We start from the raw sequence: 19,909 nt of genomic DNA on the forward strand, positions 1-19,909 counted from the left end.
TTAAATACGACGTCTGCGATAAGTATTTTCGAATAACGTTATTTGCACGTACGCTTACCCGGAGATCATCTCTACAACTCGCTATTCAAGCTAATGCACATTTGAGATGAGTTCATACCCCTACATTTTCAATGTTTTGAATGTATTTAGGGGGTGGAATACAAGTAAAACATAAGGACTTTTTTGTTTATGTAAACATTTTTAAATAATTTTTAAAACCTTTGTAATTATTGCAAACCGAGTATTTGCTACATTTCATAAAAATATTCTAATATTTTTAACCCTTTTGTAACATGCCGAGCATAAGGGTATTTTAATCTCATACAATTAAATTGCAAAAGTTTTCATTAGATTACTGAACATTATAGTTAAACTACAATTGGTATAGTTTGAGAATCACTACACTATTTTGCTAACCACAATACATAGCACATAAACATTTATTCAAACTATAATAGGTATAGTTTAGGAAACAGTACTCTAATACATTGATACAAGTATACACTACTAAAATAATTATTTATGTATAATTATTTTACACTACAAAGTACATTAATACAATGCAATATATATAGTTTCTAGTACAAGAGAACACTAAAACACTACAACTCTACATGTAAACTAGTTAGTACAGGGTTGTGAGACACTACTTCAATTGTACCCTTCAGGGTACGGAATAAAATCCTATACATTATAACCAAAGTCTCTTGGAGGGAGAGCGTGAAAGTTATGTATAGATCTATACGAGACTAACAATCCCACACTTGAACTGCTCGCTACAGTTAGGCCGACAGGCCTAGGGTGAGAAATGTCATAGCTTTCAGACGCTTGAAGAACGTCATAGAGGTCACTAAGTCATATCAAGAATGATTATATAAAAACTCACAACTATATAGCTAAAACTTTTGTTTACGGGATTAACACTACTTCAAGGGTTTTATTTTAAAACTACAGTACACTTCTTTACATTACTGCTGGTGGGAATCCATACATTCATACAAAGACATTAATATAAATAAAGTAATAGTACACTATTTTCTAGTATGGAGTACACTAATTCAGTATACATTTACAAGGAACATACATGACTACAATATATTCTTTGAAGAAAATATTGGATTTTCTGGAAGTACACTATAAAAATTTCAAGAAACATAGACAAACATTTTACCTTCTCAAAAGCATAATCATGAACTCACCAACTTAAATGTTGATACACTTTCAAAATCACTTGTATACTCAGGGAACAGGTAAGACAGCTACACCCGCAGGTTTTCGAGAAGACAGAGCTTTTAGAGTCATGTCTTTTATACTTTTTCTATACATTCTGATATCATACAAACTATGTTATGAACAGATGTAAATACAATATTTTATCAATGTAATGGTTGTGTTTGCTTTGATTACTATTATACAACTGTTGTGATACTGTACATGACGTCCTTCGCCCCTGAACGTTTCTACTGTTCCGGTTTGGGGGTGTGACACAATGTCAATTTAATATGATTCTTGAGCATACTTGATCTTTCAATCTCCCACTTCCACAAGATTCATATTAGACTGATAAAGACTGTTGTGAACTTCTAGCAACATTTCACTGCCCCTATTGACATACGACTTTGTGCCATTCTACCAACGCCTAATTCCCAAAAACCTCAGAGCTATAATTGGTGTATAAGGTATGTTCATCAGTTAGATGACTAACTCTTAACACATAAGAGGAAGAAATCCCATCTTGACTACGTAAGCCTCTTGCATACTTCATACCATACCTGAAAATGGCTTTTATAACTGCTCGACTAAGGACCAGTGTTGGACTAGATCAAATCACACTATTCCCTACACTTAAGTCCCACTATGTATCTTGGGTGCTAAGGATATAAAGATAGTACCTTTTTATCAAGTTTCATTCATAATAGTGATCCTGAGATGATCTTGATACAGGTCTGTTAAATACCAGTTCTCTAACAATTACCTATGAAACTTGGTTACAACCACTTGCCTACCTTCATCTGGTAAAAGTCAACCAATCCAATTCATATTAGTCTTACTTCATAATTGCTCCCACAATTATAATCAACTATGAACTTTTAGTATAATACCATTATTCATGGATTAAACATGTTAATATAGAACACAACAAGTATTGATGTTATGATTATTTCCCAGTATATCCAAACATTATATAATAGTTGTTTTTACAATGTTGCAATATCCAAGTACTAAATCCAAATAAAAATCCCATTTCTAGAATAATAAAGTCATATAGCTCAAGTGTGACCATTCATACTTAGCTCAAAATAAAGAATTTATTAATGGGTTCAACTAAACTTAAGTTGTGTGAATTCTACAAATACAATCATCTCCATATTTGACTTTACTCTAGGCATAGTTAAATATATTGAAGTATATTATTGGTGTTCTTTCATAACATAGAGTCTTTTAGCTCGATTGAGTATACTCTCGAGGTCACTAAGATTTCTATGTGGTCCTTGAATGGCATAAATCAACATAGTTTTTCAATGAACTCATTCATCCAATCATATTAGATTTCAACTTATAATGTAGTGTATTCTTATTTTGTATTATATTGTGTCATTTTGTTTTGGTTGAACCTTATTCCAACAAAACTTACTCTTCGTCACACAATGAAGTAATAATCCAATTATAATTCATAAATGCCCATATGTTTTAGAAATCAGAATCTTATCTAGCTCTTTACATGAGGATTTTATTCTAATCTAATTGTCTCATATACATTCTTTTAGTTCTTCTAAAGTACTCTTAGAATGTTCTTATAGTCATTTGGTGATCTAACCATGTATTTAGTTGGTATATTGTAATATGCTCATAACATGATCATATACCAAGTCTTATGCATAATACGACATAAATGATGGATTCATTGGCTAAGCAAATCAAATATAAATCATTTCAACTAGTTTAAACTTATGAGTTAGGTCCTTTTAAGGATGGCTCAAACTTAATTCCATGTGATGATGCCAAGACTCCTCCAAAGGAATTTTGTGTCTTGATCCCTTTCAAGATATTATACATATTTGCATAAAGATATAAAGCTTTTAACATTGATTTTTATCTATCTTTATAGATTTTATATTCAAAGAATGTATCTTGTTCTTAAGTCTTTTATTTTGGAAACACATTCCGAGTCAAGGTGAAAAGGCTTGGCATGGTTACAATGTAATTTCTCAGGATTAAGAGTGTCTCACTCATACAAGATTAGGAATATTAATATGTTCCCACTAGTTCTTAGTAAACACACATGCTTTATTTATTTTGATGTAAAAGCATACCTTGTGGTTTTAAATTTAAAGAATAATTGCAACATTGAGATCTTTGCTTAATATCCACAGGTGGATCTCAAGCTTTACACATTTTGTTAATATGGATTAAGAAAACCTCCAAGCTAATCTATATAGATATCTTCTATTAGATGTCTATTAAGAAAAGCGGTCTTTCTTGAAATCCATTTGCTATATTTTATATTAAGAATATGAATTTATAGTAAATAATATCCTTGTTGATCCAATCAAAGGTACTTGTCAAAACGGCTTCGTCATAGTCAAATTCGTGAGTATGATATGAACCATAGTTGATGACATGAGTATGAGAAAATCCTTTTATAACAAGTCTTTCTTTAAATGGGTATAGTTATCCATGTATGTATTCTTTCTAGAAGAATAAGTTACTCCATCTAGCCTTGCTATAGAGAGAAAGTTCAATCAAGACCACACTTGAATATCATACATGGATTACATCTCATGTTCATGACTCCACGTCATTAACCATATTCAAAATTTGAAATAGCATATTGGTATTTGATGGATTTTCTAGAAACCATCAATAAAAGTTCATCAATGAGAGATTCCACATTCCTCAAGTCATAGATGCTTTTTACCACTAAAGTGAATAAATTGTGATTGTGAATAGCTATTATTCAATTTTAACAATCCCTTGTTAAAACTAATGCCAAATGTAACTACATCAGCTTATGGTTCTTGAGTTGCTTCAAGTTCCATGTACCTTCCACTTGCTTTGTCATTAGAAACTTGCTTTCTACTTACTCAGCTATCAAGGGAATAAGATAATTTACTTTTGTTGGGTTTTCATATAATAATCTAATCCACATTTAGAGTATTATATACAAATAACTATTTCGTAGAGGTTTAAAAGCTTTAGTCCAACATACGCTTTAAATTCAAAAAAACATTTAAGTAAGATGGGGATGTAGCCTTTCCATACAAAATCTTATGAAGGAAATGTTACATCTACTTCTTAGCTGGTATGTGTACTCAAGGTACAATTGATAGCGTTATTTGTGTTAATTCATAAATACTATAGTTGTTAATAAAGTTGATTTGGTATCTTATGATAAATCTTACACATTCATTAGAAAGGAAGTCATACGTCATTGTGTATAATTTATTAATAATTATTTTCTCTACTACATAATGAACATATCATTAAGAATCTTTTATATATAAATAAGATTTACATATGTCAAATAAACTAAATTATTTACCTTCAAGGATCCCTTTCTTAAAGTTGGAATATGTGAATGTCATTTATATAATAAAGATAACAATGCCAAAGATGAGTTTGATTTAAAACATGTTTAAGTCAAAATATTTTGCATATAGAACTTGTTATTTATAAAACATTGATATTTAATTTATAACTCTTATTAAGAGATCTAGTATCATACACAAAATTTTAATAATTTCTGAATATCAAGGTGATCATTATGAAAAAATATTTAAGTAAATAGTCAATCACTCATAAATTAAACTGAGACATATAATTAGGCAATCTAGATTAAAACATACATTGTTTCAAAACAAATATTACTTCTGTTGATTAGTGTCTAAGTCCATAACTATAATTGGTATGTACTTAACCCGATTTGGCATGGTCCATTTGGGTTGCATGACATCTGAACAATTTGGATAGACTTTGTGAGAAAAGGATATTTATAATTTGTTAATTCTAACATATTAATATGAAATCATATTATTTAATTAGTATTGATCAAGATTTAATTTGGTATTAATTTTGTGATCAAAAGGAGACTAATTAAATATATGGAGATTGATTGTGTAAATCATTCATTCATATATAGTGGGCTTATGATCCATAGTTCTTCATGTTGGGCTAAACCCATGGAGGAACCCATGGATACTCCATGGAGGTTTTAACCCATGGAGAATGAAGAATATGGAAAGACATGAGTTACATAGTGTAACCCTAATAGCCACAATATATAAGGACCCATGGCTCAAGAAATCACACCTAAGGGGTTCATATGAGAGGGCTAACCGATTTGAGCATTAGGACTTTTCTCTCAAGTTATTCCAAGTTGTTGTTACTCTAACTAGTATCTTATTTGGTATATGAGATTGCATGATACTTATAGGTTTAATGACTTGAAAACCATTTGCATGTATAATTAGTGAAAACATAGATCCAAGGTATTTAGGGTTGTATGTGCACCATATGATGTTCTAGTATACTAAAACCCTTCAACAGTATCAGAGCCAACACTTATTTTCAAGTTATACTTGCTAAAATAGCTTAAAAATCGAAAATTCTGGCTTTCTGGGCACTGGTCTCGCCGAGTCCACTGATGGACTCGCCGAGTCCATGAAGAAATTAATCCTACTCGTCGAGTAGGTTCGTACAATTGACGAGTAGGAGCCCTAACAGCATATTTTCAACTTTTAAGGAAGGAATTGGACTAGAATCAGTACCCTAAACTGCTTTTGAACCTATAAACTTGTTTTTGATGTGGTAATGTTTATTCTAATCCAATTCAAAAGATCATTGTCAATAGATTCATGTTTTGTATTAGTTTAATGGTTAGGCTAATTACATGAAAATTGTTTGATATGAATTATCTTGTTTTTATGAGTTTGCTTAGATTAATAGAAAAATTATGTGATAATGTGTTTTCAATCCAAATTGATCTAAAAGTTATTCATAAAATGTGTTTTTGTAACTTGTCCTCAAGCTATATGAAAAGTCACAATTATGATTCTTAAAACTCGTAAGATTTCCATAAGTTATGAAAATAAAGAGTCTTATTTTTAAATGTTTTAAAGTCTTCCATAACTTGTCCTCAAGTTATGGAACTTGAAGGGGTGTCATTAAAACTGCTTTAAACACATAAGTTATGGAATTGAAAAGATTTTTGAATTGTTCAAAACATGCCCTCAAGTTTTGGAATTTGTAAAGTTTCCCTCATGAATACTTTAATTCCATGCTAAAACCTTAGAATTTTAAAAGCTAAAATTCAACCCTTATACTTTATAGTATTATAAGTTAATTATATATATATATATATATATATATATATATATATATATATATGTATAAGAACAAAGTCAGTCTTTCCGTTAGTAGGCCTCATTCACGAAGCCGATCTTTAAGCGAGGTATAAGGTTACTGCGTATAAAATGGCAGTTTAATGGGTGTCCACTCTCACCCACCGCTTCCTTGACTGGTGGAGGGTCGTTAGCCAAACGAGTAGGACAAGGACTATAATTCTCCCTTCATTATAAGTATAATGATAAATATAAAGTAACTAAACCTTTTATCAATTCCCAATCTTAGTTACTTTTGGAAAATGTGAATTTGGTGCTAACCCATGAAATTACACTTTGCACTTTGCTTATATCGTTAGTGGAGCGTGTGTGGTTAACCGACACACTAACCTGGATTTAACAAGGTAGGCAAATGGTAACTTCATGTTTATCATAGGATCGGTGGAGCGCGTGTAGTTAACCGACACATCGATTAAGTGATAAATATTAAGGCTACCAAGTAAATTTGCATGGTTATTCACACGTTGTTTTGTGATCCTCGACATCCCAATCACAAAACTTGAGAGGGAACAATCGAGATTGAAACATGTCATTGAAAAGTTCAATGAATCTCAAAAGATCTAGGAGTTTCAAATCCAATTAAAACCTAATAAATTATTTCATTTTTCATGGTGAAAACTGGTGAATCATCATTCGCCTACCTTCAAATATTTTATAGCTTGGATTATGGCAACCCTCTTCCAAGTTATAAAATATTGTGTTGGGTCTTAGCCTTAATATTTTATATTGGGTGTTATATTAAGGAACTTAAATCAAATTACTTGAATTTCTCTCATTGTAGATGTCTACTTCAGACAACTATGACCTTCTAAAATCTCATGGAAATCATGCTTATCTTCCTCCACCTCCTCCAATTGTTCTCCCTAACCCATAAGTTCAATGTTACTCAAGCCCTATTGGTAAGCAAGGTCTATGTGTGCTCACATCTTGGAGATGAAGTCACATATTTACAAGCCGAGAAATTTAGGTGTCAAAGTCTTGAGAAAGTTGGTTGTTCTTCAATCACTTTCTAAGTCACATAGTGATTTTCCTTTAGGACTACTATGTAACAGACTATGACATGACCTTTAATGATCTTATCTATTTGCTTGTGCTGCTGAATCAGCAATGATTTGGAGCATTGGTCAAGCAAATATGATTAGAAGATCAACTTCCCAAACTTCCATGGACTCTAACAATGGTAACATTGGATATCCAGAAAAGCTTTCTCTTCCCAATGGAAAGGGATCGGCCATAGTCAACTCGGTTGACCAAATGGTAAAGAGAAAGGGTAAGTCTGAGATAGTCCCATGTACCATTCCCAATGAGTCCATATGTTTCTATTGCCAAAGGAGGGGCATTGGTTGTGAAGCTGCCCTATTTACTTAAAAGATCATAAGGTTGGTCAAGTCAAAAAGTTTGACTCTACTTTAGGTAAGTCCACTATCTAACTCTATTAAGATCCTCTTTGGAGATTCTTATTACATGATATGACTAGGTCACATGTTGATGTTTTAAGAATCAAAGGAAAAAAAAGGAAGCTTAAAGGAAGTATATGTTGATTCTGATCGTGAAGATTGATTTCGATCGCATGGTTCGTTGATCAGTATTTTAAGCTGTTGCTTAAGACTTGTGATAGATTGCTTAGGAATAGATGTTTTCAGATGCATTTGCATTGTAAGGATAAGTTTTTTCGTAAGTTTAAAAAAAAGAAAAAAAAGGGTTTTGATTTTATTTATTTGAAGTATCCTTACAATGGCATTTGTGATAAATTGTTGCTTATATGATTCCATTAATAGCAATATTGGAAAGTGGATTTGATTCTTTCATTTGTGGTAGTGTCATAATTTGCCAAATAAGGAAATATTCTCATCACCCAAGTTTCAGTTGGATAGAAACTTGGAATCATGCAACTTGTATTGTATGATGAATGTGAATTTTCATCTTTGGGAAATTAAGACTAATTCCTTGTTCGCATGTATGTGAGTTAAGTGACGGACTATAGGATCAGGTACAATTGATTATGCACTGGTCAGGTCCACCACAGAGAACGACAAGACTATTCGTCTTGATTTACTAAAGTTAGTAAATATGGTTATACTTAGAAGTTTAAGTATAATTCTGAATCATTGGAAAAGTTTCAATGTAAGGCAGAACGAATAAGAAGAATCAAATTAGGCAGAAAGATAATAGTTTCTCAAATCTGAAAAGATAGGAGAGTACTTTAGTATCTTGTTTTATGATTATCTTAGTGATTATGAAACAATATCACAGTTGATCATCTTACTACATTTGTTTGACTAAGAAGAGGAATCGTGAATTGTTGAGTTGGTTAAATCAAAAGATGAATCATACTTCGTTCCAAAATTGAGTCTTGGAGTAATACTACAAGATTGTAACTTGAGTGACATAATCTTAAGAAGGTTTATAACACTTGTCTAATGTAGAGTAAAACGTTTTTCTTACTCTTGAACATTTGAAGTTGGTAAGCTATGATGTTTTGGATAAAACAAAGACCAACTAAGGCCAATTGTGTTAAGTGTTTGTCTTGATAAGAATCTGCACTGACTCTTGAATATTTGTTTTGTCAAGGAATGGTTCTTGAAAAGAGAATCTTATATGTCAAGAGGTTAGTAGGAGTCTTAAAGATCTTGAAAAAGTTTCAAGAACTAATCAAGAATAAAAACTGTAATTTAGCACTAGCGCACGACTTGAGGTGTGTAACCTATCGTGTTGACATACTATTATTTATGTGTCCATTCCAGTTAAAGTTGACTATACATCTGAGTTCTACAAGTTCTCATTGTTTAGACAACTACTTGGAAGCAATGACAGACCCTTGTGCTGCCAGGTGGCAAGAACTTAAGATTGCACAAGTTCGCTCCATGTGAGTTTGGATTTGTCACTAACCTCCCCTTGTGGTTATTCCAAATTCACATGGATGGGAACACATACACCACAAAATCTAAGTGTCATAAGGTTTCTCTACAATTCATGAAAATGATGGTGAGGAAATGCTTTCACTAAGTAGATTTTAAGTAGATAGAAATTATGATATTTGCATTCTCAAAGTCGTTAGTGGAGCGTGTGTGGTTAACCGGCACACTAACATGGACTTGTGAGAAATGGAAAAGGTCTAAACAATTGAGATTATGATTACGGCATCCCTTTTCATAGTTCTGAAATTGTTTAGATACACATGTGTGCTATCTTAGGAAAGGTGTATGATTTTGATAAAGTTTTATCAAAGCATCTCGTATCAGAAATCTCAACTTTGGTAAGAAAGCCAATAAAGTATTGATTTCTTGAAGTCCAGCTGATTTCTTAGTACATGTCAAAGCTAGTGGGAGCATAAGTGTTATACTAATAATCATCATGTTAGTGAGAGCAGGATAATTATGGTAACTGTTGCAAGTTAGCAATGTTAATTATAAAAAACAAAAGTTTCAATTGGGAAAAAGTTGTTTTGCTATAATTAAGGGAGATGAAATTATACTTCATTTCAAACCTAAAAGCTTAGATCATGAGATTTTAATCAAATTTAGTCAAGTATATATATATATATATATATATATATATATACACATATATATATATATATATGTATATATATATATATGTTTGTGTGTGTGTATCTGAATGTTATGTTGGAATGGTTCAACATAAGGAAATTCTATATATGGGAACATTATTTGCGTTCTAAAATTCGATTATGATTATTGCATCCATTTTCATAATCTGAATTATGAGAACATGGCAAATAGAAATAGAAATATTATAGCAAAAGACTGGTATAATATCATGTCTTTATGTGAGACATCATGAATTCTGTCCCATATGGTTCAGATATAGGATCGATTGCGTGTGTTATAATATTCATCTGTTCTAAATTCTTCCAAATGCCTGTGGCATCAAGAGGGAAAAAGTACCAGAACTGGATATGACTAAAGTGATTAAGCAATTGTTGAGGATAATCTAAGGTTAACCAAAGATTGGTTTCTCAGGGATAGTTGGAAGTAAGGTGTAAATGTTTGGAGAGGACCATATTGACATATTCTAAAAATAGGAAACTCTTGTTCAGAAGTAATAGTAAAAATGAGAATGTGGAAATGTTCCCATAGGTGGAAGTTATTCATCAGATCTGTGTAAGATTAGGAAACTTAATGCAAGAAGGATGTTCAAAGCATTGTACTTTGAAATTAAGACTTCTTTTCCATGGAATGATCTCCATTGGAATACTCTGTAATGTTTGTGGACAAGTCTTTGTGACTTTGTGCATAGTCATTACAAGAGGTGTAATGCATATAAGTTTAGAATATAACAGATTTCGATAAATGGTAGGAATTTTGAATTCTTACATTTACGATAAGGATTTGGGACTATGAAATGAGAATCATTGAAATTATGTTCAATCAATCTATTTCACAAAGTAAAGATCATAGACAAACTTAGTGTGCATATTTGGTGTATGGGATAACTAATGTTTGGAAAAACCTAGTGTGCATACTTGGTGTATGGGATAACTATTGTTTAGAAAACATAGTGTACATGCTTGGAGCATGGGATAACTATTGTTTTAATTCAAGTATTCAGTTGATAAATTTGAAACAATGAATATTGAGTAATCGATATGTTGTTTAAACAAAAGGCGTTCTATTTACTCTCAAAGCTGCTTGGGGCCATACTGAATTAGTATTATTCTTGTGTTTCACTTCGCATGTTTTGACTTCCAGAATAACTAGGTCATTCTTCCTGAATGACTAAGTTATTCAAACAATCCACAATCGGTCATATGTTGGAAGTAGGTATGATTTAAGACTGTCATGAAGTTCGCTTGTAGATGTCTAAGGTCTTGGAGATAGCAAGAGTTGCTACAATATTCATGAGTGCTCATAAATTCTGAGTATTGGATTAAACCCACACTCACTTGTATCACTTCATGGATTTTATCTCGAGTGACCGTGATATGATAATATCTTATATTCTTCAAACCTAGAGATATGAGTTGTTGACTATGAGTTGGTTATAAATTGATTGTACGAAAATGCATTGGTAACTCGATGTTATAAAACCTGCCTTTGTGTATGATTCAACAAGTAGTAGAACAAGCATATGAGTTGAAGTTTATCCATTCCTTTTACCCTTGGAGGGATAAAAGCGATATTTGTGGGACCCTCGATGATTTAGTGATAACACCCCTAAGTGCTTGGCCAAGCCTGGACTAATTTGATTTGTTCAATTAGTCAGTCGTCATAAATCGGTAATCGGGAAAAAACAAATGGACATATAGAATGATTATAATCCATGTCCTAGTCCATATGCTATCTATAATGGAGGAATATATGATCCCTTATCTAATATATGTGTCATTGATTTGTTCAGAGTTCGACAGTGGATTTAAGAGCTACGATTGCTAGTCGGGTTTTGGAGTCATACGCAATAATAATTTTAGACTTATCCAAGTGGGAGACTATTGGATTAGTGTCTAAGTCCATAACTATAATTGGTATGTACTTGACCCGATTTGGCATGGTCTATTTGGGTTGCATGGCATCAAAACAATTTGGATAGACTTTGTGAGAAAAGGATATTTATGATTTGTTAATATATTATAAGTTCTAGTATATTAATATGAAATCATATTATTTAATTAGTATTGATCAAGAATTAATTTGGAATTAATTTTGTGATCAAAAGGAGACTAATTAAATATATGGGGATTGATTGTGTAAATCATTTATTCTTATATATGTGGGCTTATGATCCGTAGTTCTTCATGTTGGGCTAAACCCATGGAGTAACTCATGGATACTCCATGGAGGTTTTAACCCATGGAGCATGAAGAATATGGAAAGACATGAGTTACATAGTGTAACCCTAATAGGCACAACATATAGGGACCCCATGGCTTAAGAAATCGCACCTAAGGGGTTCATATGAGAGGGCTAACCGATTTGAGCATTAGGACTTTTCTCTCAAATTATTCCAAGTTTTTGTTGGTGTTGTGTGAACCATATGAGGTTTCACACTTGAGGCACTCGGCTCTTAAGCTCCATGACATCAAACTACAACACAAAAGGTATGTTACCCTAACTAGTATCTTATATGGTATATGCGAATGCATGCTAGTTATAGGTTTAATGCCTTGGAAAAAATTTGAATGTATAATTAGTGAAAACATAGATCCAAGGTATTTATGGTTGTATGTGCACCATAGGATGTTGTAGTATACTAAGACCCTTCAGTTTCATAATACAAGTGAATTATGTTATTAGCATAATTAATAAACTAAACTACGAAAGTGTAGTTCCAACTTGATTATGCTAAGTTTGTTACTCTTTAGTAAATATTTGTAAGACAATAAAAATATTATATTAGCACTTAAGCACCAAGTACCTAAGTGTTATATGAAAAGTATGAGTTCTATCTAGTAGATACCTGGAGTACTAGTTTCTTCAAGACTTTATTTCCAGATAAGAGGAGCAAATCCTCTTCTAGTTTCAAGTTTCTTCACAAAAGAAACAAGATATATCTATGTGGGCCTTATTGGATTTCTTGGGAATAAGGGTTTTCAGTCCATAAAACATTGGCCTCCTAGATCACACAAGGTGATTCTCTTAGCCTTGGACCTTTCCTAGTTTGATGTTATAAACATCTTTAACATGATAGTGATGCTTTTACTATGTATCATGTTCAGGCTGATTGCTTAAGGAAAATAGTTTGGGACTAGGATCTTTAAGTGCATACAATTTCATATCTCTTACGAGATTGTGTCTTAAGACATGAACTCATTCATTCAAGTTGTATCTATTGAATGTTATTGTTTCATTAAATCATTAAAGAAAATGACAATTCATGGTAATTAAATATTCTCTCTTAAGACAAAAACATTAATTATCTATGCCGGAATCCAAGTTGCAAAACAAATAAATGGTTAGGTATCATTTATCTCATCCATTTGAATTCAACTCGGTAGATATCGATTATCAACTATATTTTACTATCTAATTCCTAGATTTATGGGATCGCTAATAACAAATTTATTTAGAAATGTTTAATCCGATCTTTTGCCTCGGAACTCTTTTGCTTAGGTATCCTTTATCACAAAAGAATTCTAATCAAATCATCCAATTTGAAAAACATGTGTAATCCGCCTATAACTTGGTTATAGAAATCGCAAAGACACCCTAACCATCTAAATATAACACTAAACGGTTAGGTATACGTTATCCCACTAGTGCATACAAGAGATGTGCGAGTGATCTTCAAAAAGGATTGCATGGATTTGATGTTTGTAAAAGGGTCTTTTATACGTTTTATACTTCTAGTTTTAAAAACATATGATATCATGGTTATTACATGAATACAATCAAACATGGTACCGATTTTCAAAAGAAAATAACGTTTTAAAGTTTCTATATAAAAAATTAGTTTTTATATAATTCGCTAGGATTCAATTTTAATAACCGGTATAAAGTTTGAGTGCATTTGAAAATTTTATATCTTTAGTAAAATTTCATTTTATTATTTATATATTTGGAGTTTATACAAGTTACAAAATCACCATTTTAAAACATATATTTTAGTATTTGAAAATTTGACGTGAATAAGTTTTTTTTAAAAACAGGATTTTATTTTAAAACAATAACTTCTTACATCCATATTATAAATTTTGAAAACCAAACTTCATGTGATGTTTATTTTGTCTGAAAATTATTTTAGAATGTGAAAAACTAATTTATCAAACATACATAATAGTTACATAAATAAACAACACAAACATGCATAAAATATATATACATAAACATAACCAACTAATGACATTTTTTGTGCGCCACACAAAAAATGTCAACTCCATTCCTAAAGTGACATTTTAAGGGACCAAAACTCTTCTGGTAATGTTGTTGTAGAAGCTCCTACTTGAGAAAACACCCCTTGATTGCAAAAGTCTGGAAAAACTTCTTTAAAACAATATTTCAGCAATATGCAACACTGTCAAGAAGTTCTGCAGAAAGTGTCGCAAATGCTTAGCAACCCTTTGAGAAATCTGCCAACAGCAACAACAACAACATTTAACAACATTATGCAGACTATCAATGAAAATCCTTCACACCTTATACTTGCGAAAATTACACTTTGCTCTTCAAAAAATGGCTCCAACTTCATTTCTTTTTACATTTTTGTACAATTAAATTAATTCTAAAAATTAATCTATTACTTACAAAAATAAACTAAGGGAACTAATCTATTTAATTTATTGCATACCATATGAATAAATAAATTATTACAACTATTTTTATAAAATAACTAACACAACAAACACAATGGTTATTGGCTAGTTTATGCACATCATATATCTCAAATAACACATTAAACCACCTTTGTTTTTTCTAAGACAAATTTAAATGACAAAAGATGCATGAAACACGTGTCACATAAAATAACAATTAAAAAGTTGTCATAGAAAATATGTATGAACTAGTTTTTATAGAAAACAAACTTATCCATAATCTCCAAAAACTAAGATTTCCAAAAATCAAAAAAATATAACCAAACTTGCGAGGTGGCTCTTGATACCAATTGTTTGGTTTTTATTCTAAAATTAGTTTCATAAACATGATATTTGGTAACAGAAGACTTGATCATTTTTGAATAACATAAAACAAGTTTATAACCAACCAATGATCATCTTGCAAGTTGTAGGAAGATTTAAACAAGCACCAACGAAGAGATGAATAAATCACAACCTTTGTAGTTCTTTGGATCCTTTTGGGAGGCTTGGAAGTTGATGAAGAATTATGAAATTTAGAGACACCAACAACTTGTCAAATCGATTTAAGATGCTAGTCTTGTAAGAAAACTCTTAATCTCTTAAGCATGAAGTTGATAACCAATATGAACTTCAAGAGATCATAAAAATAAGCAATTATTCTTCCAGTTTAAACCCAAAACTAGAGAGAATGGAGTGAGACTAAGAGGTTTCAGATTTTAGCATGCAAGATTGCAAGTTCAAAACGAAAGCCTTCTTACTAGTCATAAAAATGAAACCATGTCCATATGTCCTTAACCATTTAAGCACTTATGTCCCCTAGAGCTAGTTGTATCCCATGCCTTAAAGGTAAGGTATACTTTTGCATAAACTAATCAAAGGGGCCATACTTTGACTCCTTCCTCTCAACTTGCTATTTTAGCAAGAAAGAAAAACTAGCACCCCTTTAAATAAATAAACTAGATTTACTTGTTTATAAAGTATGAATCTTATGAACTTTCTTTTATAAAATATAAACCTTAACCTTTCGGTAAAAGACAAAAAGTCTTTATGGTCCAAAATCTTGTTCATGACATATTAATTCACAACATATGAATTATGTAATGTTACTTGGTAATGAAAATTATTATTTCCTAAAAGTAAATAATTCCAATTTAACTATAAGAGTTTATTGAATATTTATTAAAATCAATTTCTAATAATAATCAATTGTATCAAGTTGTTGTTAGTGTGACCCTTTAATATCATATGTTAATTTGCAATATCACTATAATATGATTCTTGAGTATCCTAGATCTTTCAATTAGATGTTCTAGTGGTTCCTCACATCACTAAAAACCTTCTTTCCATTAGCAAGATCATCCATGGCTTACTAGTAGACGTTATCCTATTTAACACTTTTTTTGCAATTCAGAATCAAATCACCAAGGAAATTATTGCAGAAGTAGATGTGAAGCAGGACATTACATACTTGAGCAAGGCAATAAGGCGTTTTTAGCAGCATTACAAAATAAAAGGACTAGTGCTTATTTTGAAGTTTGGCATAGCAGACTAGGACATGTAGCTTTTGACATTGTTTATTTATTAGAAAAATTGGGTTATTTATCCCTTACTTCTATATTACAAAAACCAACAATTTGTTCTTCTTGTCACCTCCTAAAAAGCAAACGATTACCTTTTATTGAAAATGAAAAACGATCTTCACATGTCCTAGAACTTATTCATTGCGACTTATGGCGACCATCACCAATACATTCTACAGAGGGTTAAATGTATTATGTTGCTTTTGTGTATGATTTCTCTAGGTTCATGTGGTTCTAATCACTCAAGCACAAGTCTGATTTCCTGTTAATTCTCAACAATTTTTAAACCTTTCTATAGACGCAGTTCTCTTCAAAGGTTAAAATTTTTCAAAGTAATGGTGGTATGGAATTTCTTAATAAACATTTCAAACATACACTTGTGAGTAATGGGACTTATCACCGTGTTTCGTGTCTCTACACTCCACAACAAAAACGTAGGACAGAACGTAAACATCGCCACGTCATAGAAACGGGCCTTGCAATGTATTTTAATGTACATGTTCCCGCCCAATTATAGGTCGGGGCTTTCACATCTATGTTATTTGTTATCAAACAGTTATCATCAAGCCCCTTGACAATAAAAGATCGTTTGAGTAATTATTCTCTTCATCCCTGAATTATGATTTAATACGAGTTCCCGGCTGCCGTGTTTTTCCGTATTTAAGAGATTATTCTCCTCACAAATTAGCACCAAGAAGAACCCCATGCATCTTTATTTGGTACTAGACAAACTACAAAGGATACCGGTACTTAGATCCTGCTTATAATCACATTTACACTACACAACATGCCCAGTTTAATGAAGCAACTTTTCTTTATGTTGGCTCTTCATCTTCAGCATCCCTTACAACTCTACGAATCACTTCCATTGATGAATCGTTTCCCACTTCTTACATACCGTATTATCCTCCAACATGGAAACAAATAGGTTTCCACGCCTCACTACTAGAAAAACAGCCTTTTACGACGCGCAAAACACGACGCTCTTTGATTTATGTTACGCATTAGAGAGTGACATTAAAAAAGTGTCATCTCTTCAAAAATTTTAAGGATTTATGTCGCGCATTACTGAGTGCCTTTAAATTAGTGTCTGATGTAAAAATATTAAAAATACGGAAGGCACTTGTGCGTCATCTGTGAATGTCGTTTTATATTTTTTTTAAGAAACGCGCGTGTCCGAGGGAAAATGAAATCCCCCAAAATTTTGAACACCCGCCATCCTCCCTGTGTACTCTCTACACCCGCCAAATCGATTTCATTCTCTCCCTTCCTTCTCTCTGCAACCCCTTCCTCTGCGATCGACTTTCACTTCCTTCTCTGTGTAAACCCTAATCAAACATAACGCATTTGCAATGGTAATGTCTTCTTTCACAAAATAGACGATTGAGCGAAGAACTAGGGCTTCTGATGAATCGAACATCACCAACAATGATAGCTACCCATCATAATTTGTTTTTTCTCTCGGACTCCACCATTCCAACATCGCACCACAACAGCGCTTGCATCTGCTGCATCTTCTCCAACATTGGATTCTGGTTCTGGAAAGCGCTTGCATCCACCTTCTCGTCTCTCCCCCTCCACCGTGTTTTCTCTCATCTCTCTCCTCCATAGATGGAGATTGTCGGAGACATGAAGGGAGTAACCGAAGGAAACCCTAAAACTACTCTGATTGCATAAACACTTCTTCTCCTGCGACTTTAGGTAAGTCTCTCCTCCATAGAGTATAATTTCTGCTTTCATGTTTTTTCATCTTTAATCTTTCAAACCCCTTTCTTGTTCTTCTTTCAGTGTTAGAATTTATCTGGATTTAGCTCTTTGATTTTATAAGATCTTCATAAATTGTTCGGGTTTCTTGATTTTTGGAACCTGCATGTTTATTTTCCTTCCCAATCTGGGCATTTTTATCTGTGATTAGTAAACAAATTAGGGTTATGATTCTTAAACATCCAATCCTTTTGCCTTTGTTCTTGTTCTTAATGTTTTTCTTTTTTAGAAAATTCCATCGTCTTTAGTTCTTGATCTTGACTTTGAAGACACCCATGTGTTGTTTAGTTGAAATTCAGTTTCAAGATCATGATTCTTCATTAACTAAATCAACTTGTCAATCTTACCCTGAAGTTGCTAGTGCTGGAGAAAATTACCATTTAGCGTTTGAGAGTTGGAATTGAAGATATGGAATGGAATTGAAGCTCATTTAGTTGCAATAATGGTCACATCTGTGATCTGTTATTGCTAGGCAAAATGGGTCCCAATCATCAATTACAACAGCAAGGGTAGTGCCCTATGCTTCTTTAGTTCCAATTGAAGGTTTAGTAAATTAAAGCTTTAACCAAGGTAATCATCTGGGGTATCAAAGTTACTGGGATGCAACATATGCACATGAATTGACAAATTTTCGTGAACATGGGGATGCTGGTGAAGTTTGGTATGCATATCTAATTGACTATGACATATACCTTCTTTGACAAGATGCTTTTTTGTATGACTTTTTAAATTCTTTCTAAAGGTTTGGGGCAGATGTCATGGAAATGGTTGCTTCATGGAAAAAAGGACTATGTGCTGACATTTCACAAAGACATTTACAAATTCAACATAAAATTGATGACTCTGAGTCTGTTAGTCAAGAGGATAAAGATTTAGCAAGATGGAGTGTTCTTGATGTTGGAACAGGCAATGGGCTACTTCTTCAAGAGCTTGCTAAACAGGGGTATAGTATTATACATAATAACACTTATTCCTCCTTTTGGTACGATGATAATTGATAAATCATTCTTTATTACTTTTGATGTTAGTATAAATAGGTTCTCTGATCTCACTGGAATAGATTATAGTGAATGAGCAATTAGCCTTGCTAGAAGCCTTGCTAATCGTGATGAATTTATTTTTATCAAACTATTGGTTGATGATGTTCTTGATTTTTTATTTACTCATATTTAATGTCTATTGGTAAGTTACAATTTGCATTTACTCATATTTAATGTTTTTTATTTTTGATTTTACAGCTCCTGATATACATCGATCCAACAACATAAAGTTCCAGGGATATGCTTGGTATTGACACTCGAGGTTGAAAACTTCAACGTCATGTCAGGGATAAATATAAATTTATTTCAAGTTTGGTCCATTATACCCTTGGTTGACATTTATAAAAAACTTCCTGGAAGTTACTAAAGAAACAGTCGTTGCCACCTTTGTGCTATTCATCAGGTGTTAAATGGCTTCTACCAACCTTGGACATGGCGGAGTTGGCAGTTCCAGAGTTGTTACCGGCTTGAATTATTTATCTAGTTCAGTTGACTGGCTCGGGAGAGAGATGCTTGAGATGCGACAAGGTAGAACATGATGATGAAAGAGTGAGTGCAAGTTCCTTTTCCCTTATCATAACTTTTCTTATATATCATTCATAAAATTCTTACATATCATCAGTTGTTATTGATAATCTGTTCATGTTGGATTTATATTGCAGGAAAGTGAACCAGAGATAGTACATGGTGTGGGTTCTGAAGCAAGGCATGTTATAAGAACAACAACACACCCGGTCTTCTTTCTGACTCTGTCATGTAGAAATCGATTGCATCACTTATTCCCTTATTCTCTTGTGAGTATAAAAAATTAGCTATATCATTAACCTAATTTGTGAATTATTGATTTTATTAATTGTTGGAACAGGGGAAACT

The 19,909-nt window shown here is 32.4% G+C and overlaps 1 pseudogene; it reads left to right on the top strand.

The window, feature by feature from the left end:
- The window catches only part of LOC145089551 (protein phosphatase methylesterase 1-like), a 31,798-nt pseudogene extending 12,629 nt beyond the window's left edge, over positions 1-19,169 (top strand).
- The last annotated feature ends 740 nt before the right edge of the window (positions 19,170-19,909 follow it).

The sequence above is a fragment of the Lactuca serriola genome, chromosome 2 (assembly GCF_051521515.1).
Source record: "Lactuca serriola cultivar US96UC23 chromosome 2, Lser_US96UC23_V15, whole genome shotgun sequence".
NCBI lineage: Eukaryota > Viridiplantae > Streptophyta > Magnoliopsida > Asterales > Asteraceae > Lactuca > Lactuca serriola.